Below are 24,524 nucleotides of genomic sequence, written 5' to 3'. Positions count from 1 at the left end.
TAGATTTGTATACCAAAATCTTTCTTTGCTTCACTAAAATAATTTTATAGATTTCTATATATACTTTGCACACATTTTTCATGAAGTATGCATGATGCTAAAGTATTTATAAGTTGTTGCTCATACGAATGAGATGTGTTTTTAAAATTTATTCTCCAACTCTTTATGATAATAACAGTATGAATAAAAATAACACCATTTACACTAGACTCTAATTTATTAAAAAATTTTAGTGACTGCTATATTCAAAGATCTATGCTGGACATAGGAATAAGTAAGAAGTACAGAGATCTGTCTTCGAGGAGCTTATAGTCTACATGGTCCAATAACCCTGTCTTGAGGAAGAACATAATGAAAGAATTCTAGCTGAGACTATAAGGATATCATTGTGCCATGTCATTCTTGCACTTTTGCTAGCAGAAACACTGTGCACCTTTTTCCTCAACTATCTTTTCACAGATATATGAACTGTGAATATCCTTGGAAGACATGACTAGTGTTTCACTCCAGAACAAAGGACAGGTTTTCCTATAGTGTTGGAATATACAGTGTCTTCTTTGATGAAAAAAAGGCAGACGATTATCGAAATCAGCTTCTCTAAATTCAGGGTTGCCCTTCTGTAAGGTAACCCACTGCATGTACAGGTGCTGCTTGACCCTCTTTGCATCACCCTGTTGGGACTGTGCTTAGAGAACCCAGCAAAACCATAACCGAAACTCTGCAACTGCTATTACCATGAGTAATAGCATTCTTTATCCCTAACTCAAGAATTTTGTTTTCAGTCAATATCCATGAAACTGTGGCAAACTAACTTGCTTAACTATAAATAGAGTAAAATCTCAGATCCTTCACAATTTTTCATAGGGATCCAAAGAGAAAGTAGGACATAGCCAGGCCACATCAGGGGAGGACTGGCAACATCAAAGACAGCATTGCAAAGAAAGGGCCTCACATTCCTAGGCCTGGCTCATTTAGTATTGTAGAAGCAAACCTGGGGTAGAGAATATGAATCGAAAAGGCTGAGAATTTATCATGTAAACATAGCCTAGTTTATCACATTCACTATGACCCAAACACTTTTCTCTGTACATTACATAAATTATTTACTTTTTAATAACATTTTATATAGCTACAATTGCTATTCCCAATCTATGGATGAAGGAACAAGGGCAGAAAAGGGGTAATTAAGTTGGCCAAATTCATACAGTTAGAGGTAGAATCAAGTTTGAATCCAAACAAGGTGACTCCAGAGCTAATGGCTCTTATCACTTGACTATATACCTATTTCAAGAGGGTCTTGGAATGAGCCATATGATGAAGGGCTTTGTAATACACAGTTTATGGTGGGTTTTATGCCAAGTAAAACTGAGTAACCACCAAAAAACAGGAAAATAACCTGATTAGTAGTAGAGATATGCTTTCGGAAAGGACAAAATTAGAGGAAGTTGAAGAGTCATTGCAATAGTCTAGGCTAAAGAAAATGATGGGAAAAGAATAAAAAGGTAAATCACAATCTCCTTCTCAAGTTTTTATTAAAACAAATTATGTTGTATTATTACAACATCTGGTGAACAGTATGCACTCAAAAAATATATAGCAAATGAATTAAGTAATTTGGTCACTATCATGAAACTTCTAATTTTATAATTAATTTTTATCTTTAAAAATCACAATATTGTCTCATAATTTTATCTTACTCTGCATCTTTCCACCATTTATTTTTGTTTCTAGTGTTATACTAGCCAGAAATTACAAGAGTATTCAATAACAATAATCTTTTAATGCATATTTATTTATATAAATTTAAAGATTGTGCTTCTAGGAAATGGATTAGCAAACTTTTTCAGTAAAGGGCCTGATATTAGACTTCTTGGGCTTTGCAGGCTGTACGGCCTTTGTTGAAATATCTCCAATGTGCTACTGTATTGGTAAAATTATCATAGATAATATATCCCTGGTGGCTCAGAGGTTAAAGCATCTGCCTGCAATGTGGGAGACCTAGGTTCCATCTCTGGGTCAGAAAGATCCCCTGGAGAAGTAAATGGCAACCCACTCCAATATTCTTGCTTGGAGAATCCCATGGACAGAGGAATCTGGTGGGCTACAAGTCCATGGGATCGCAAAGAGTCGGACATGACTGAGAGAGTGACTTAATACACCAACAAAATTTTATGTGGCTGCTATGCTAGAATACATCTATGAATTATATTGACTATTTTTGATATTATTTATCATGTACATATTACACCAAACACTGTGTTAAATGTCAGAATCCAGCAATGCACAAATCTTTGTCCTCATTGAGCTTCTAGTACAATAAGATTAATTTAAAGAAATATGTGTGTGTGTGTAACTGAATGCATTTTTATATGCATCAATGAGGAAAAGTTTTATTTAAATGTTAAACATTAGGGACATCTGGTCATGTTAGAGCACATTTTATTTGTTTTGGCTGTCATCAGAATGGAAATTTAATGATAAACAAGTCATTTTGACTCAGCCAATAATAACATTTTATATCAGTATGTCTGGTGATGTCTCTTCTCTCTTTACTCACACACAAATATGTTGGCTATGTTTGATATGCAGCACAAAAAGTTATCTGGGGAAGTGTGAGCAAAACTGGTTAATGAATCGAAGTCCTTCTGGAACCAAAGCTTCTGAAATCCAGACTCCTATCCCCAGCTATGAACATTATTGAAATGTGTCTAATGCAGTGAAATAACATTTATTGAGGCCATCTGGTAAGCAAAGTTAAAAATACCTGCATACCCCCTAACCAGGCAATTTGCCACAGGGCAGAGGAGATCCTGGCCAGGGGATCAAGCATCAACACTAGTGCCCAAGTTACTGTATGATGTTGACACCCATCCTGACCCAGTCACTTTAGAAACATGGGTGTGTGTTTGGTAAAATATATATGAATGTATGTGTGTGTGTATAAGTGTTTATGTGTGAAAATTGTAAAGTGTGTCACAGAAAAATTACAAGACAGTCCAACTTCCTTTTACATTAGCTTTGTAGTTAGCTAATGCAAAACACCCTAAACGAGATATGATGAACTATTGTTTGAAAGCAATCCTATGCAGATATAGAGAATGGATTTGTGGACACAGTTGGGAAGGAAAGAATGGGGTGAATGAGAAAGTAGCATTGACATATATACACTGCTACGTGTAAAATATATAACTGGTTAGAATTTGCTATATAACACAGGGATCCCAGCCTCGGGCTCTGTGATGAGCTAGAGGGATGAGATGATGGGAGGGGAGGGAGGCTTAAGAGGGAGGTGATATATATATATAATCATGTATGGCAGAAACCAATACAACATTTAAAACAATTTTCCTCCAATTAAAAAATCAATTAAAATTTTCAAAAAAGAAATCCTACTGGTTCTTGACAATCACACATCCTACTGCAACCTGGATCTTGCATCAGACAATTGCACTGCCTCAACTGGGTAGTTCTTGTCATACCTTGGTTAACTTGGGGCATTAAAAAAAAAAAAAACTGGACCTTGCATTGGAAATCTAGATTTCTTCTTTTTTAGCAGTCATAACATACAGCCATGAGAGAAGCAATAGAATAGAATAACAAGACTCTAAATTCTGAACACACTTTTGACTTTGTTTCTATAAAATAGCAGTTAAAAAAAAAAATCTCCTTTGGTAGAGTAAGGATCCTAAGGCTCTGATTTGACTCAAGATCAAACTGTAGAGAAAGAATGAAGTAAAAAAAAAAGTAATCAATTAAATTTTTATTTTAATTAATTTTAATATAATTAAATAATTTTCTTTAGTGAGGCATTCAATCAATACTTAACCTGATTAACATCTTATTTAATCTAAATTTAATAATTTAACCTAGCCTTTTAGAGACATATTGTGAAAGAGAAACTCAATATTGTTCTCTGGTTCATTTATGTAACTTTTTTGTTATTAGGATAAGGTAATATTGAAATACTCATCATTGTAATAACATTTCTTTCCTCATTTAGTTTTATTTAAACTCAAAACATTGAATTTTCCTTGGATTTCGAGCATGATATCTATATAGTTGTAAACTCTATCTGGAATAAAATAAAATTTACTTAGCATTAACTGCAATCACCACACTAGGCATTTTATTAATTATTTCAATGGTCCTGACAAAATATTTAAAGTTAGGCATTCTTTCCTCAGTATTTTTTAAAGTGAGGCTCAGAGAAATTAAATTGCCTAAGATTTGACAACTAGTAAATGGAAAAAACTAAGCTTCAGCAGTAAATTCATGCGATTTTATTGGACCAAATTGCTTATCCTTTGCCAGATTATTATTTCATAAATTGTTAAGTTGTATTTTCTTAGGTATTTAATATTTCAGACATAATTTATTTTATTGCACTTCAGATATGTTGCATTTTTATGAGTTACATGTTTGTGGCAGCCCTGCTTCTATCATCTATCGGCACTATTTTCCCAACAGCCTTTGCTCATTTCCTGTCTCTGTGTCACATTTGGTAATTTTCACCATACTTCAAACTTTTTTCACTGTTATTGCATTTTTATGGTTATCTTTGTTTAGTGATCTTTACCTTACTGCTGCATTTGTTTAGGGATGTCACAAACCATACCTATTAATAGATAAGATGGCAAATAATTGATAAATGTTGTGTGTGTTCTGACTGCTTCCCAAACTGGCTGTTCCCCATCCATTTCTCTTTCTCTGTCTCTTTCTCTCCCTCTCTGGTCCTCTGTGGTCCCTGAGACAGAAAAACATTGAAATTAGGCCAATTAATAACCCTACAGTGTTGTCTATGTATTCAAATGAAAGAGTCACTCATCTCTCATTTTAAATCAAAACCTAGAAATGATTGAGTTTAGTGAAGTGCAGAGACATTACTTTGCCAACACAGGTCCGTCTAGTCAAGGCTATGGTTTTTCCTGTGGTCATGTATTCATGTGAGAGTTGGACTGTGAAGAAGGCTGAGCACCGAAGAATTGATGTTTTTGAACTGTGGTGTTGGAGAAGACTCTTGAGAGTCCCTTGGACTGCAAGGAGATCCAACCAGTCCATTCTGAAGGAGATCAGCCCTGGGATTTCTTTGGAAGGAATGATGCTAAAGCTGAAACTCCAGTACTTTGGCCACCTCATGTGAAGAGTTGACTCATTGGAAAAGATTCTGATGCTGGGAGGGATTGAGGGCAGGAGGAGAAGAGGACGACAGAGGATGAGATGGCTGGATGACATCACTGACTCGATAGACGTGAGTCTGAGTGAACTCTGGGAGTTGGTGATGGACAGGGAGGCCTGGTGTGCTGCAATTCATGGGGTCACAAAGAGTTGGACACGACTGAGCGAATGCACTGAACTGAACTGACTGAGTGAGGGAGGAATGGCAAAAGCCCAGATAATCCTAAAGCTAAGTTTCTTTGTGCCAAAGAATTCATAAAGTTGTGAATATAAAGTTCTAGAAGGAAATGTAAAGTGCTACTCAGGTGAAGACACACATGATAAGAAGGTGAAAGTCTTACTGCAGACATAATGAAAGCTTTAATAATCTGTATAGAAGATCAACCCACTCCCAACATTCCTTTAACCCAAAGCCTAATCTATAGCAAGATCCTAAATCTTTTTAATTCTATAAATGTTGAGAGAGGTGAAGAAGTTGCAGAAGAAAAGTTTAAAGCTTGCAAATGTTGGTTCATTTGGTTTCAGGAAAGCAGCCATTGTCATAACATAAAAGTACAAGATGGAGCAACAAGTGTAATGTAAAAGCTGTAGCAAATTATCCAGAAAACCTAGCTAAGGTCATTAATTAAGGGGCTACACAAAGTAACATATTTTTAGTGTAGACAAAACAGCATTATATTGGAAGAAAATGTCATCTTAGATCTTCATACCTGGGCAGAAGTCAATATCTGGTTTCAAATCTTCAAAGGCTAGGATGACTCTCTTGTTAGGGGTTGAAGCAGCTAGTGACTTTAAGCTGAAGCCAATGTTTATATGCAGTTTTGAAAATTCCTAGGATCCTTAAGAAGTATGCTAATTCTACTGTGTCTGTGCTGTATAAATGGAACAACAAAGCATGGATGACAGCATATCTGTTTACAACATGCTTTAGTGTGTATTTCAATCCCAGTGTTGAGACATACAGTTCAAGAAAAAAAGATTTATTTTGAAATATTACTGTTTATTGGCACCTGATGATCTAAGAGCTCTGATGGAGATGTACAACAAATTAATGTTGTTTTCATGCCTATTAACGCAACACCCATTCTGCAGTCCAGATATCAGGGAGTAATTTGGGCTTTCAAACTTTATTATTTAATAAATACTTTTTATAAGACTAGAGTTATGACAGACAGTGAGTCCTCTGACATATTTGGGCAAAAGAAACTGAAAAGCTTCTAGAAAGGGTTCATCATTCCAGAAGCCATTAAAGCATTCATGATACATGGGAAGAGATACAAGTATCAATATTAATAAGAGTTTGGAAAAAGTTGACTCCAACCCTCATGACTGACTTTGAAAAGTTTGAGACTTCAGGGAGAAAGTAATTTCTGATGTGGTAGAAATTACAATCAGTAGTAGAGTCTGACTATATGAATGAATTTCTATAATCTCATGACAAAACTTTGATGGATGAGGAGTCGTTTCCTATGGATGAGTAAAGAAAATGGTTTCTTGAAGTGGAAGCTACTCCTGGTGAAGATGTGTAAAGACTTGAAATTGTAATGAAAAATTTACAATATTATATAAACCATGTTGAACTAACATCAGTAATGTCTGAGGAGACTGACTCAAGTTTTTCAAGGATTTCTACTATGGATAACATGCTGTCAAAGAGCACTGAGTGTTACAGAGGAATGGTTCATGAAAGAAAAGTCAATCAATATAGCAAACATCATTACTGCCTTATTTTAAAAAATTGTCACAGACACTCTCAACTTGTGTAACCATCATCCTGATCAGTTAGCAACCATCAATACTGAGGCAAAAAGATTAAGGCTCACTAAAGATTCAGATGATAGTATTTCTTGTCAAGAAGGTATTTTGTAAATTAAGGTATGTGCACTTTTTAATATAAATAATACTGTTGCATGCAGTAGACTAATTTATAGTATAAACATAACTTGCACATGCACTGGGAAACCAATAAAATTGTGCCACTCATTTATTGAGATATTTGCTTTATTTTGATGGTTTGGACTACACTCACAATATCTCCAAGATATGCCTGCTTTACCTTTACATTGATAGATATTACTTTCCTAGGCTTTTTAAAATGCTTTTTATCAAATTTTAAAATTAAAAATATGGAAGAAACTTTAAAACAATAATGTTGTTCAACTCCATATAAATAAATATAATGACCTAAGTGAGTATGTAATTTTCTAGAAAAAAAATCATCAAAATTAAGAAAATATCAAAACTTAACCAACAATTAAAATTATTAATGAAGAATTTGGGAAAGTGGACAAACAGAAACTTCCCAAAAAATGCAGCTGAAGAAACATTTAAGCCTATAATTCAAAAATGATATCAACCAATATTGCTAATTCTGTTCAAATTTTCTATCTAAATTCTGTGTAAGTTACTTCAGAGAATTAAGAAATGTAATGCTTCTAATTACATTTAATTGCATTGCCTAACTCAACAAAACCATGAGCCATGCCGTGTAGGGCCACCCAAGGTGGAGTGGTTGTGGTGGAGAGTTCCGACAAAACATGGTCCACTGAAGAAGGGAATGCCAAACCACTTCAGCATTCTTGCCTTGAGAACACGATGAACACAATGAAAAGGCAAAAAGATACAATATTGGAAAAGGCAAAAAGATAAAACACTGAAAGGTGAAAGCTGAACCTGGGAGGTTGGTAGGTATGCCTTATGCTACTGGAGAAGAGTGGAGAAATAGCTCCTGAGGGAATGAAGAGGCTGAGCCAAAGTGGAAACAATGCCCAGTTGTGGGTGTGTCTAGTGGTGAAAGTAAAGTCTGATGCTGTCAAGAACAATAATGCACAGGAACCTGGAATGTTAAGTCCATGAATCTAGGTAAATTGGAAGTGGTCAAACAGGAGATGGCAAGAGTGAACATTGACATTTTAGGAATCAGTGAACTAATATGGACCAGAATGGGCAAATTTAATCAGATGACCATTATATATACTACTGCGGACAAGAATCACTTAGAAGAAATGGAGTAGCCATCATAGTCAGTGAAAGAGGCTGAAATGCAGTACTTGGGTACAATCTCAAGAAAGACAGAATGATCTCTTTTCATTTCCAAGGCAAACCATTCAATATAACAGTAATCTAAATCTCTGCCCCAACCACCCCATACCCAAAGAGCTGAAGTTGAGTGGTTTTATGAGGACCTACAAGTCCTTCTAGAACTAATATCAAAAAAAGATGTCCTTTACATCATAGAGGACTGGAATGCAAAAGTAGGAAGTCAAGAGTTACCTGGAGTAACAGGCAAGTTTGACTTCAGAATACAAAATGACACAGAGCAAAAGCTAACAAAGATTTGCCAGGAAAACACAGTGGTGATAACAAATACCCTCTTTCAACAACACAAGAGACAACTCTACACATGGACATCACCAGATGATCAGTACCAAAATCAGAAAGATTACATTCTTTGCAGCTAAAGATGGAGATCACTAAGGTAGACTTCCTTATTTCTCCTTGCTGTTCTCTGGAACCCTGCATTCAGATGGGCATATCTTTCCTTTTCTCCTACATATTTTACTGCTCTTCTTTTCTCAGCTATTTATAAGGCCTCCTCAGACAACCATTTTGCCTTCTTGCATTGCTTTTTTGGGCGGGTGATCACACAATCAGCAAAAATAAGACTAGGAACTGACTGTGGCTCAGATCATGAATTCCTTATTACCAAATTCAGACTTAAATCGAAGAAAATAGGGAAAACCACTAGGCCATTCAGGTATGACCTAAATCAAATCGCTTACGTTTATACAGTGGAAGTGATAAATGCATTCAAGGGATTAGATTTGATAGAGTGTCTGAATATCTACACATGGAGGTTCATAATATTGTACAGGAATTCAGTTCAGTTCAGTCACTCAGTCATGTCTGACTCTTTCCGACCCCATGGACAGCAATTTGCCAGGCTTCCCTGTCCATCTCCAACTCCCTGAGCTTGCTCAAACTCATGTTCATCAACTCAGTGATAGCATCCAACCATCTCATTCTCTGTCATCCCCTTCTCCTCCTGTCTTCAATCTTTCCAGCATCACAGTCTTTTTCAATGAGTCAATTCTTCACATCAGGTGACCAAAGCATTGGAGCTTCAACTTCAGCATCAGTCTTTCCAATAAATATTCAAGACTGATTTCCTTTAGGATTGACTGGTTTGATCTCCTTGCAGTTCAAGGGACTCTCAAAAGTCTTCTCCAACTCCACAGTTCAAAAGCATCAATTCTTTGGTGCTCAGCTTTCTTTATGGTCCAATTCTCACATCCATACATGACTACTGGAAAAACCATAGCTTTGACTAGATGGACCTTTGTTGGCAAAGTGATGTCTCTGCTTTTTAATATGCTAAGTTGGTCAGAACAGGTGATCAAAAACCCACCCAAAAAAGAAATGCAAGAATCCAAAATGGTTGTCTGAGGAGGCCTTACAAATAGCTGAGAAAAGAAGAGCAGTAAAATATGTAGGAGAAAAGGAAAGATATGCCTATATGAATGCAGGGTTCCAGAGAACAGCAAGGAGAAATAAGAAAGTCTACCTTAGTGATCAATGCAAAGAAATAGAGGAAAACAAGAGAATAGGAGAAACTAGATATCTCTTCAAGAAAATTAGAGATACCAAGGGAACATTTCATACAAAGATGAGTACAATAAAGGACAGAAAGTGTATGGACCTAAAAGGAGCAGAAGATACTAAGAAGAGGCAGCAAGAATACATAGAAAAATTTTACAAAAAAAGATTTTCATGACCCAGATAACCATGATGGTGTGATCACTCACCTTAGAGCCAGACATCCTGGAGTGTGAAGTCAAGTGGGCCTTAGGAAGCATCACTATGAACAAAGAAAGTGGAGGTGACAGAATTTCAGTTGAGCTATTTCAAATCCTAGAAGATTATGCTGTTAAAGTGCTGCACTCAATATGCCAGCAAATTTGGAAAACTCAGCAGTGCCCACAGGACTGAAAAAGGTAAGTTTCATTCCAATCCCAAAGAAAGGCAGTCCCAAAGAATGTTCAAACTACTGCTCAACTGCATTCATTTCACACACTAGCAAAGAATGCTCAAAGTTCTCCAAGCTACGCTTCAACTGTACATAAATCGAGACCTTCCAGATGTTCAATCTGGATTTAAAAAAGGCAGAGGAACCAGAGATCAAATTGCCAACATCCGCTGGATCATAGAAAAAGCAAGAGAGTTCCAGAAAAACATCTCTTTCATTGATTACTCCAAAACTTTTGACTGTGTGGATCACAACAAACAGTGGAAAATTCTAAAATAGATGGGAATACCAGTCAATCTCACCTGCCTCCTGAGAAACCTGTATGCAGGTCAAGAAGCAATAGTTATAACTGAACATGGAACAACAGACTGGTTCCTAATTGGGAAAAGAGTACATCAAGGCTGTATATTGCCACCCTGCTTATTTAACTTATATGCAAAGCACATCGAGCAAAATGCCAGGCTGAATGAAGCACAAGCCAGAATCAAGATTGCTAGGAGAAGTATCAATAACCTCAGAAATGCAGATGACACCATCATTATGGCAGAAATCCAAGAGAAACTAAAGAGCTTGTTGATAAAGGTGAAAAAAAAGAGTGAAAAAGCTGGTTTAAAACTCATTATTCAAAAAAATAAGATCATGGCATTCAGTCCCATCACTTTATGACAAATAGATGAGGAAACAATGGAAACATTGACAGACTTTATTTTCGTGGGCTTCAAAACCACTGCAGATGATGATTGTGTCCATGAATTTAAAAGGTACTTGCTCTTTGGCAGGAAAGGTATAACAAACCTAGGCATTGTGTTAAAAAGCAGAGACATTACTTTGCCAACAAAGGTCTATAGAGTCTAAGCTATGTTTTGTTTTGTTTTTTTTTTCCCAGTAGTCATGTATGGATGTGAGAACTGAACCATAGAGAAGGGTGAGTATTGAAGTAGTGATGCTTTTGAGCTGTGGTGTTGGAGAAGATGCTTGAGAATCCCTTGAACTGCAAGGAGTTCAAACCAGTCAATCCTAAAGGAAATCAATAGTGAATATTCACTGGAAGGACTGATGCTGAAGCTGACACTCCAATACTTTGGCTCCCTGATGTGAAGAGCTGACTCATTGGCAAAGAGCCTTATCTTGGGAAAGATTTAAGGCAGGAGGAGAATGGGTCGACAGAGTACAACATGTTTGTATGACATCACTGACTCAATGGACATGAGTTGAGCAAGCTCTGAGAGGTGGTAAAGGACAGGGAAGCTTAGTGTGCTGCAGTCCATGGGGTCTCAACAAGTCAGATATTACTGAGTGACTGAACAACAATGCTTCTAGTATCTTTCATGAAATCAGCAGGACATTGATACCAACATCTGCCAAAACCAGATAACATTAAAAAAAAAAACCCTCAAGATCATATTTAATGCACAATCCAAAATAAAATTGGACTGTAATTAAGAACAAGAATCTACCAGTAGCTAAAAAACAAACATAGCCCATAAAAAAGTTTATAACTGAAAGGCAAAGATAGTTTGGTATTAGAAACAAATATCATTACCACATCAACTTATATAGGAAATTATTTATTTTTATAATAAATATTGTAGTACTCCTGATATAGTTTAATTATAAGACTTCAAAGTGACATCAGACTGATGCAAGGTAACTGATTAGTTAAAATAATGTGTATTGAGAAAAATATTCTGGGTAGGTCATTGATTTAAAAAAAAAAAGAGTCAAAGTCATGGATAACAAAAAGGAATAAAAATTAAATCCTAAAAACCCTGATTTTTAATTTGGAAAAGTTTATTGGTACCAGGTGGTTTTCTTTCTTTGTTTTTATTTTAATCATAAATAATTTGTTAAAATGTCTGGAGACATTATCTTGAGAAACTACAGAAATAGAATGAGTATGAAGACATTTTAATCCTCATATTTAAAAAGGTAAATTTTAGATTGAAACAAACACTTCATGTATATTTTAGAGGAACAACACAAGGAAGCATCATATTTATTTCATGAGCAAATAGAAATAATAAGTCTATTCAAAATTAGGAAAGCAGTAGACATTAACTGATTTTTTCCTTACACTTTTTCCCTTAAAAAGAGAAAGAGTAATGGGGAAAAAAATGTCACTCCCAATCCTAATGGATATGAAGAATGCTTATGGTATAACATTTTGTTTCCTTGGCCAAAAGTTGTATGAGAAATGGGCTCATGATCCAAACTAAATGAATTAAAGTATCTAATTTAGTAAATTGGAAAAGGGCAATGATATTGCAGTCCCAGTTAAAGCTGGATTCTTGAAAAGGGAATGTAAAAACTGGAGAGCCAACAGGGCTCTCATATCTTCCATTCTGCAGAGAAGTTGGTCCACAAAAATAAAAACTGATAAAAGAGATGAGAAGATAAAGCCATGAAGAGACATGGAGAGAAACACAGAAAATATGGAAGAGTTTTTCCACAGTATGTTGAGCCTTGGTACCAGGCAGTTCTAGGTTCAGAGGCAGTTTCTCCTTTGGTTTTATGAGATATCCCAGAATCCTTAAATCATTTTCCATTAGTTGTGAGATAGAAAATGGATACAATATTTTTAAAAGATCAAATCATGTGTTTTGTATTTACTTTAAATTATATCTTTCTTGACTTCCCATCCAGTAAATCAAAAATATTTCCGTGCTTCAAGAGAAACTCTGATACAATCTGGGACAAAGATGTCAAGTGTTTGTGGTAAATTAGGACTCTGGTGTCCAAAAAAACCCAGTGGTTTTGAAATCTAGGCTTAAATAAAAGACAAATGAGTTTGCAAACTCTAATTCTTTCTACATGTTAAAAACAAATTTTGAAGTTTTGAAACTTTTGTTCTTCTACATAGAAAATAAGTAGAACGGAAGAATCCATGAGATGGTACATAAAGAACACATCTGATCCTATAGTGTGGATACGACAGGGTCAGTGGTTTCTATTGAACTCAACTTATAGTAATGAAAAAAAATTTTTTCCAACTCATTTCCTTCCCACAGCATATGTGAAAATAAGTTGCTCCCCTGGTGAACATCTCAAGGAGACTACAAATGCACACATCACAAAATTCTGCAGTATACGTGTGCTAGGACTCATGTTGCCAGCCTTGGTGAAAAAGCAAGGTATCTTACTGTTCATAAGCACTTCCTCCATCCTTCAAGTAAAGTTGAGGGCAGAGTTGAGGGGCAATCATGGATCAGTGTCAGTGGACAGTGAAGAAAGTGAGAGTGTAGACTCTACTCTGCAGGTCAATTTGGTCTTGCTGAGTCCATTAGAATCAGTTAGCCATCTTCTTTGCAACCTAGATCTTCTCAACAGAACTTTTCAGATTCTGCAGGTCCTTAAGAAATAGCTCCTATGAAGTTCAATAATAGCCACTGTATTTAAACCAACTCCTTTTCTTAAGATGCGTGGTGTAAGTCTCTAGATCAGTTATGTCTGAAAATTCCCTAAATTTTCTAACAGCAATTTAAACATTTAAAAAGTCTGCTGTGAGTGATGGTGCTGGGGAAAATCTTATGCTTATCCCGTCAGTTGCCTTCTTCCCCTTCAAACACTTCGCATCTAAATGGAGAGCCCTGGGAGATAATATCTTTCAAAACTGATTTTTTTTATGTTTTTGCTATTAATGATGCTTATAGAATGTGAAATATTAAATGAAGACCCTGAAGGATTCTGGAACTTTTGCTTAGCCAAGATGTCATTTTAATTTATCTTTAGGATTTCATTGTTTTCTACTAATGTAGGATTCAGTGGTAGACTGTAATCAGACCATAGTCAATGGGCCTAACTATCACTAGCAATTAGATGTATTAACTTTTTTTTGCTCCTTTACTGAGGATATGTGTTGGCTTTGTGGAATCATTAAAATGTATCTCTGTGCCCCCACTTTTCTTCTTAGTTCCTACACAGAACAAAGAGAATATGCATTCTGCAATATTTCTATTCTATAATTGCTTGAAATACTGACTGCACATTCCATTAGAGAAACTGAGCGGGTTCAGGAATATAAAGTACTATATAAGCATTTTTCCATGTTCCCTTCACCTGTTGTGTTTTTTCCACTATATAATGTTTCTACCCTGCCTACAATTCCATTCTTTTATGTTACATACAAAGCTGAAAATGGGCATGACTCAAAGGTCTAGAACATCTTATGCAAGAATACAAGAGACTCGATTATGACATAACACTGGATATTTTTCACACTTACCAAAATAAAAAAACAAACCCAAGTCAGAATTTACTATCAAAAATAGCAAAGAAACTGGCATCAGAATATATCAAGATACCAACATAATTAAGCCAAGAATCATTTTTTTCCAAATTGTTCATTTTCAGTCACTTTCTCTAAATCATCCACATGTATGATTGCTGTATTGTGACGTTTATGTACTCTCGAGAAAGGGCATTGATGAAAATCATTAAATATTATTTCATCAATAATTATGTGGTTTTCGTACCTGGTGAAGGATGTAATTGAAAGATCATTTTCATCATTATATCCTTTTCTAAATCATTTCTTATGATCTAAAAATTATAAATAAATGTTGCTGCTTCACTATAATCCCAAGAAGCCTTATGAAGAATACATAGATATATACACAAGCATATTCAGACATACAATTTTATGTATTTTATATTGGTAAGGGAAGGCGATGGTAGAAGTCTCTGGGGCACTTACCATACTTGATTCCCTATAGTAACATTGTTTTTGGATCAGTCAAAACCCCATAGAGATATAAGCAAGAGTTCTCATCTTTTATTCTGGACCTCCTCGTGATACACTAATTTGCTACAGCTGCGCCCATGCCCATTCACTCCTAGGTTCCTGGCAAGCCTGACCTTGATGGCTGACAGGTGTGGAAGCTACTGGTTCAGAGGAAAGAAAATTAACCCTATATCTGCTAGAGTCTTTTCATGCCTGAATGGGGATAGTCTTCACTTCTGGCATGAACAATCAGTATACATGTTTTAATCAGCCAGAAAGCATTCTGGTCCTAAAAGCACTATGATACAGGATTCTTGCTAGGGGCAAGATCTAGAGTTGGAAAAATAAAAATATTAAACAGCTGGTTCAGTAGCCATGTGAGCAGACCTTAAGTTAAGTTCTGAGAAAAGAAAATATTCAGAATGCTGTGAATCCTTTTGAGAAGAGAAGAAAACCATTGCTCAGTTTCTCCTTCACACTTTGTCCTCCTCAAAAAAATGAACTCTTGTAAATGTTTTAAAGCCATTTTGAGATAGTGAAATTTTGACCATTTTAATTATTTGATTTGTTTTCTTTTCTGCTTGGTGCACAGTCAGAGGTAACTAAAATGACTTGTGCTAGTAGTGAGCCATCGTAAAAAGCTCAGATGACAGTGGGAAATTGCTTTTGTGATGAAGGGAAGCATTAATAAACGTTTTTCTTATGTTTACTCTTTTAAATTGGCCCTAAAGGAGTTGTTTAAATTACCCCATTAGCAGTGGTTTGTTGATACATAGGTTGTGAAATGTTCTATGTCTGTAGGTGGTAGTTGAGTTTAGAGGTATCTACATTTTTCGATCTGGTTTGGTATGTCATTGAAGTTGCATTTAAACTCTTTGTTCCCTTGTGATCTGGTAAAGCCGTAAGTATTTACCCATGAAGAAAATATTGTTTAATGTTTGAGAAAATGTCATATTGTGCATTCCTCAAGGTTGAGTAATGTGGGTTCTCAAGACACTAAATCATTCTACCTATGGCTTCAGGATTTCAGGTACCTAGGGGATTTTTTTTTTTTTTTTTTTTTAAGAAGAAAAGTAACCAAAGCAAAATCAAAGGGGGATTTTTAAAAATGTGAATTTCCTGAACTCCCCAGATTCAAGTGTACATTTGTGATATCCAAAGCTGGGCACTAAATAATTTTTATAGTTCACTTGGGAATCTTTCAGTTGAGTCAGAGAGAAAGAGTCAAAAGAAAACAAATCAAACAAGATTCATGTGGTTCAGCTGTCTAAGGATTCTCAGAATGAGAAACCAGTAGACTGAAGGCTCTGCTGGGATGGTTATCTTATTCCCACCATTGTGCCATTCCTTAATGCTTGTCTTCTCACTCACAGTAGTATGACAGGTCCAGTGCTCAGAACATCTGCAAAGGCTGTTAGTAGAAGTTAGGGACTTTTACAGACTCCAATGTCCTCCCTGCGGGATTCAGTTGATAAGAGTACATATTGAACTCTGGAATAATTCTATTTAACTTTAGTTTTTAATCTTGAAATTTTCTCCAGTGAAAGGCAAGGGGAATTTATAGCTATTCAGCTGCTAGTGAGAGTCAAGCTCATCATATATTTTTTAATCATTTGGTTTTTCACAATTTTTCTATAACATATAGATTTCCCCCCCTAATTATGTAGATGAAGAAATTGTAATCATGAGAGGTTGAATTCTTCCTCAGCTAACTAATGAGTGTAAGAATTCCTATATTTATCATGCTTTGCCTTGATCCAAGACCATCAACTGTCCTCTGTATCAAGCTTCCTCCTCTGGGGAAAAATGGTAGAAATTTAAGATTGTTCTTAAACATGTACAATATAAGTCTTAAAAATTTCTAGTAAAATAGATAGCCAATGTGCATTTGCTGTATGACTCAGGGAACTCAAACTGCGACTCTGTAACAATCTAGAGGGGTGGGATGAGGAGGAAAATGGGAGGGAAGTTCAAGTGGGAGGGGACATGGGCAAACCTACCTTCTGTTTCATGTTGATGTTTGGTAGAAACCAATGCAATACTGTAAAGCAATTATCCTTCAGTTAAAAAAATATATAATTTTTTTTTTCTAGTTCAACTCTTATTTATTTAACACAGGCAAAATGAGGACCTATAGAGAAGGGATCAGCCCCAAATCACACGGTTGTTTTTTCACTTTTGTATAAAATTAAATACTGTATTCTTGCTTAATTAGGTTACTTTGGATGGGGGTAACAATTTTTGTGTAATTTATTTAGACTAACAGATAAGCTTTGCCTAGACCTAGATAGTGTAATCACTATCACAATTAATTAATATATAGTATTAATTACTTTTTAGAATTTAATTACATAATTAAATTATGTAGAAAATTCCCTCCACCTCAAAACTTCCCTGTGTTCTTTTGCTGTCAGTGAATCTCCTACTATTTTATCTATATATCACTCATGCTTTATATCACTATAGATGAATTTTGTTTGATCTAGAATTTGTGTATGTAAAACAGTGTATAACTTCTTTAGTTCACCGTAGTCTCTTTTATATTTACCCATGCAGTTAACATATTACAGTTCTTTTTAAAAAATTGCTGAAAAATATTTCATTTTATTGATATACTACACTTTATTTATTCACTTGAACAATTTATAGTTTTCTGCCTATTTAGAATAAAGTTACTATGAGCTTTCGTGTGCAAGTCGTTTCATAACTCTTAGGTAAATACTAAGGAGAATTGCTTAGTTGTATGGTAAGAAATTGCCAAACTGATTGTCAAATGGTTGTTTAATTTCAGTAACATATGAGTTTCTCCATATCCTTGTTAACACCTACTATTTTTAGCATTATTAATATTAGTTCTACAAGACCATCTAGAACTAACACCCAAAAAAGACATCCTTTTCATTATAGGGGACTAGAATGCAAAAGTAGGAAGTCAAGAAACAACTGGAGTAATAGGCAAATTTGGCCTTGGTGTACAGAATGAAGCAGGGCAAAGGCTGATAGAGTTTCGCCAAGAGAACACACTGGTCATAGCTCACACCCTCTTCCAACAACACAAGAGAAGACTCTACACACGGACATCACCAGATGGTCAACACCAAAATCTGATTATATTCCTTACAGCCAAAGATGGAGAAGCTCTATACAGTCAAAAAAATAAGACTGGGAGCTGACTATGGCTCAGATCATGAACTCTATTGCCAAATCCAGACTTAAATTGAAGAAAGTAAGGAAAACCACTAGACCATTCAGGTATGACCTAAATTAAATCCCTTATGATTATACAGTGGTAGTGACAAATAGGGAGAAAGCAATGGCACCCCACTCCAGTACTCTTGCCTGGAAACTCCCATGGACGAAGGAGCCTGGTAGGCTGCAGTCCATAGGGTCGCTAAGGTCGGACACGACTGAGCGACTTCATTTTCACTTTTCACTTTCATGCATTGGAGAAGGAAATGGCAACCCACTCCAGTGTTCTTGCCTGGAGAATCCCAGGGACGGGGGAGCCTGGTGGGCTGCCGTCTCTGGGGTCGCACAGAGTCAGACACGACTGAAGCGACTTAGCAGCAGCAGCGACAAATAGATTCAAGGGATAAGATCTGATAGAGTGCCTGAAACTAAGGATGGAGGTCCATGACATTGTACAGAAGGCAGCGATCAAGACCATTCCCAAGAAAGAGAAATGCAAAAAGGCAAAAAGGTTGTCTGAGGAGGCCTTACAAATAGTTGAGAAAAGAAGAGAAGTGAAAGGCAAAGGAGAAAAGAAAAGATATACCCATTTGAATGCCAAGTTCCAAAGAATAACAAGGAGAGATAAGAAAGCCTTCCTCAGTGATCAGTGCAGGAAATAGAGGAAGACAATAGAATGAGAAAGACTATAGATATCTTCAAGAAAATTAGAGACACCAAGGGAATATTTCATGCAAAGATGAGCTCAATAAAGGACACAAATTGTATAGACCTAACAGAAGCAGAAGATATTAAGAAGAGGTGGCAAGAATACATAGAAGAACTGTACAAAAAAGATCTTCATGACCAGATAACCACAATACTGTGATCACTCACCTAGAGCCAGACATCCTGGAATGTGAAGTCAAGTAGGCCTTAGGAAGAATCACTATGAACAAAGCTAGTGGAGATGATGGAATTCCAGTTGAGCTATTTCAAATCTTAAAAGATGATGCTGTGAAAGTGCTACACACAATATGCCAACAAATTTGGAATTTGTTGTCCAAATTGGTTGTGGACTGGAAAAGCATGGGCACAGGACTGGAAAAAGTCAGTTTTCATTCCAATCCCAAAGAAAGGCAATTCCAAATAATGCTCAAGCTACTGCACAATTGCATTCATCTCACATGTTAGTAAAGTAATGCTCAAAATTCTCCAAGCCAGGCTTCAACAGTAGGTGAATCATGAAATTCCAGATGTTCAAGCTGGTTTTATAAAAGGAAGAGGAACCAGAGATCAAATTGCCAACATCTGTTAGATCATCAGAAAAGCAAGAGAGTGCCAGAAAAACATCTACATCTGCTTTATTGCCTATGTCAAAGCCTTTAACTGTGTGGATCACAACAAACTGGAAAATTCTGAAAGAGATGGGAATACCAGACCACCTGACCTGCCTCCTGAGAAATCTGTATGCAGATCAGGAAGCAACAGTTAGAAGTAGACATGGAACAACATACTGGTTCCAAATAGGAAAAGGAGTACATCAAGGCTGTATATTGTCACCCTGCTTATTTAACTTATATGCAGTGTACATCATGAGAAATGCCAGGCTGGATGAAGCAAAAGCCAGAATCAAGATTGCTGGGAGAAATATCAATAATCTCAGATATGCAGATGACACCACCCTTATGGCAGAAAGTGAAGAACTACAGAGCCTCTTGATGAAAGTGAAAGAGGAGAGTGAAAAAGTTGGCTTAAAACTCAACATTCAGAAAACTAAGGTCATGGCATCTGGTCCCATCACTTCATGGGAAATAGATGGGGAAGCAATGTAAAGAGTGACAGACTTTATTTGGGGGGAGCTCCAAAATCACTGCAGATGGTGACTGCAGCCATGGAATTAAAAGACGCTTGCTCCTTGGAAGGAAAGCCATGACCAACCTAGACAGCATGTTAAAAAGCAGAGACATTACTTTGCCAACAAAGGTCCATCTAGTCAAAGCTCTGGTTTTTCCAGTGGTCATGTATGGATGTGAGAGTTGGACTATAAAGAAAGCTGAGCGCCAAAGAATTGATGCTTTTGAACTATGGTGTTGGAGAAGACTCTTGAGAGTCCCTTGGACTGCAAGGAGATCCAACCAGTCTGTCCTGAAGGAAATCATTCCTGAATATTCATTGGAAGGACTGATGTTGAAGCTGAAATTCCAATACTTTGGCCACCCAATGTGAAGAACTGACTCATTGGAAAGGACTCTGATGCTGGGAAACATTGAAGGTGGGAGAAGAAAAGGACAACAGAGGATGAGATGTTTGGATGGCATCACTGACTCAATGGAGATGAGTTTGAGTAAACTCCGGGAGCTGGTGATGGACAGGGAGGACTGGCATGCTGCAGTCCATGGGTCACAAAGAGTCAGACACGACTGAGCCACTAAACTGAACTGAACAGAATTTTAGCCACCTAGTCAGTAAATAGTGATTTGCATGGTTTTACCTCCCATTTCCCTGGGGGCCTAGAAGCACCGAGGTTTTTTTTTTTTTTTTTTTTTGCATATGCTGGCCATTCATGTATCTTCTTTATTAAAATATCAGTCCAAACCTTTCATCTATTTTGCTTTAAAAATTGGGTTTCTAAATTTCTGAGTTGTAAGAATAATTTTTATATTCTGCATATAAGCCCTTTGTCAGATATATGTAACACAAATATGTTCAAATGGTCGTGCATTACCTTTTTTTTACTATCATACATGATGTTCACCATGAATTTTTCACGTGTGCCTTTTAATAGTTTGAAAAAATTATTCTCCAAGTCTAGTGCACTGATAGTTTTTAATTTAAATGAATGCTGGGTTTTTAATAATATATGCTTTCCCACTTAAATTGGAATGATCATATGGATTTTGTTTTTTTATTCTGTTAATATTTTCAACTATTTTTATTATTTTTCAAATATTAAATCAACTGTTTAATTCCTGGGTTATACACCACTCAGTCAACATAATTATCCTCCTTATATATTTCTAAATTCAGTTTGCTAAGATATTGTTAAAGATTTTTATGTTTGTGTTCATGAGAGAAGTTGTGTCTAGTTTTCTTTTAGTATCTTTGCCAGTGTTGGCATCAGTATATTATTGTCTCATAAAATAAAGTAGGATTATTCTTGCTTTTCTTTTCTAGAAGAGTTTGTATAATTGTGGTTGGTTGAAATCAGCTCCTAAGCCATCTAGGCTTAGACTGTTGCTTAGGGGAAGGACTTTAACTACAAAGTTGATTGCTTTGTGTTGATTCAGAGTTTCAGGTTTTCTTTTTTGTCTCAGTTAAAAAAAAAAAATAATGTATCTTTTAATACATTTGTATATCTCATCAATATTGGATGATTTATTAAGATATTTATTAATTATAGTTTCCTATTATCCTTCTAATGTCTATAGGATCTGTAGTGATGGTCATTCTTTCATTCCTGATGTTGACTTTTTAAACTGTCTCCTATTCTTGACCAGATATTTCTTTACTTTTATTTTTATTGAGATACAGTTGACATTAGATTATATTAGTTTCAGGTGTACAGCACAATGATTCAATATTTGTATGTATTGTAAAATGATTACCACAATGAGTTTAATTAACATTCATCACCAAACATAGTTAAAAATATTTTTGCCTGTGATGAGAACTTTTAAAATCTGTAAAAAATAATTAGCAGCTTTCAAAAAAACCTCATGTTTTCACTTTTAACTCCTTAATTCATGATCTCATGTTTCATTTAAATTATAGATAATCATAGCCTCTTAACTGATTTTTTGCTTATTTTTCCAGTAGCATTGCTCCTTTCCTACTTATTTTCATTTAGGCCAGAGGACCTGGATCATATTTTATTATCCTATTGCTTAAACTTCCTAATGAATTCTACCAAAATTAAATAACTTCTCAAGTTCTCAATATACCTCAGGACATTATTATCTAATTCCAGTTTAATAACTTCTCATTTATTGAGAGGCATTCTAAACTTTAGTCATTCTGAACTGTTCTTAATACAGCACAGTCTCTTACCTCTTTGCCTTTAAAGGTACTATTTTTTTCTCTCAATATTTTTCCATTCTTCATCAAACCTCATTGCCAAATCTCTCACTTTCTCTCTTACACATGTCTCATTCATTGCTGATGAGAATGCAAAATGATACAGCTACTGTGGAAGATAGATTAGCAGTTCCTTAGAAAACTAAATATACTCTTACCATATGATTCAGCAATCATGTTCAGTGTTTACATCAAGGAACTGAAAACGTCTGTCCCCACAAAACCTGCAAACAGATGTTTATACTAGCTTTATTAATAAATGCCCAAACTTGGAAGGAACCAAAATGTCCTTTAGTAAGTGAATGGATAAAAAACTGTGGTACAGTTAATATGCAGAGAAGTGCACATTACTAAGTGGTGGAAGACAAACTGAAAAAGCTACATACTGTGTGATTCTGACTATATGGTGTTCTGGACAAGGCAAAACTATGGAGACCTTTAAAAGGTCAGTGGTCGCCAGGGTCTGGGGTCAGGGAAGGGATGAATAGGCAGACTACAGAGGATTTTTAGGGCAAGGAAAATACTCTGTATGATACTATAATGATGGATACATGTCGCATATTCATTCTGTTAAAACAGAGACAACAGACCCAAAATAGAGTCACATGTGCTAAGCCCATGTCACCTAACAGAAGCTTAATACCTAACCTAATTGCAATGTCAGCCTCTCTTAAAATAACTTCTTTGTCATGACTTCCTCTGTCGATAAAATCTTTCATTTTGTGCAGCTCTTTAGAGCTCCTTTCTATTTTCTAGATAGGATGGATGCTTGCCTCATTCATGAATTGTTAAATAAAGCTAATAAGGTCTTTAAATTTTACTCAGTTGAATTTTGTTTTTTAATGATTGAAACCCATAGTATGCATAACATCAAGAGTGAACCCTAACGCATATATATGGAATTTAGAAAGATGATAACAATAACCCTGTGTACGAGACAGCAAAAGAGACACTGATGTATGGAACAGTCTTATGGACTCTGTGAGAGAGGGAGAGGGTGGGAAGATTTGGGAGAATGGCATTGAAACATGTAAAATATCATGTATGAAACGAGATGCCAGTCCAGGTTCAATGCACAATACTGGATGCTTGGGGCTAGTGCACTGGGATGACCCAGAGGGATGGTATGGGGAGGGAGGAGGGAGGAGGGTTCAGGATGGGGAGCACATGTATACCTGTGATGGATTCATTTTGATATTTGGCAAAACTAATACAATTATGTAAAGTTTAAAAATAAAATAAAATTAAAAAAAAAAAAGAGTGAACCCTAAAGTAAATTATGGGCTTTGGGTGATTACAATGTGTCAGTGTAAGCTCATCAATTGGAGCAAATGTACCATTCTTGTGAGTGACGTTGATAATGGAGTAATCTGTGCATGCATCAGGGCAAGAAGCATATGGGAAATCTCTAAGTTCCTCTCAATTTTGTTGTGAATTGCTCTAAAAAGCCTTTAATAATACTAACAACAACAAAAGCATAGTCTGAATAAAGTATAAATAATATAGGTGAATGTCTGATTAACATAACTGGAAGTTCCAAAGAAAGTGCAGGGTTCACCTGGCTTGATTTAGATGCTCATCTCTATCATCAAAGATACTATTATATTTTGGTTCCCTGTATTTCACAGTACTAGAGTTAATCCAACATTGATTCCTTCATGATGTCAAAATGACTGACAGTTCCAGTTTTCCTATCTTTATACTACCTCTTTGAGAAAGACATAAAAGTTGGCTGTAAGTAGCTCTCAAAGAAATCTAAAAAAAAAAAAAATGTATTTTTTCTAGATGCCCAGAGAATAATTCTTCTTGAATCTTGAATTAACTTGACATCCAAAGTTGATCAGTGCTTCCCAGGTGGTGCTAATGGTAAAGAAACCATCTGCTAATGCAGGAGACATGAGACTCAGGTTCGATCCCTGGGTCAGGAAGATCCCCTGGAGGAGGGCATAGCAATCCACTCCAGTACTCTTGCCTGGAGAATCCTATGGACAGATGAGCCTGATAGGCTACAGTCCATAGCGTTGCAAAGAGTTGGGCATGACTGAAGCTACTTAGAATGCACACACTGAAGTTGATCTTATTTCCATCCCAGAAAAACTCCCTATGGACAAAGAAATAGTAATATTGATTGGAGTAAACTTTAAGTACCTGAAACAAAAACTGCGTTAAGAGGCATAGAGTTATCTCAATAGGGTTAGATTATTAGGAGTCACCTCTGGAGCCTGGCGTGAAGAAATTACTCTTAACCACTAAATTCATGACTTTTAAACAGCTTGAAAGAAGAGTGAATCCTGAAGATAAAATATGTTGAAATTTTTAACCATACCTAGAAATTAATTGTAATGTTTATTCAAAAAT

Source organism: Bos javanicus, chromosome 3 (genome assembly GCF_032452875.1).
Source record: "Bos javanicus breed banteng chromosome 3, ARS-OSU_banteng_1.0, whole genome shotgun sequence".
NCBI classification, from domain to species: Eukaryota; Metazoa; Chordata; class Mammalia; order Artiodactyla; family Bovidae; genus Bos; species Bos javanicus.
This window is presented reverse-complemented; position numbering follows the sequence as displayed.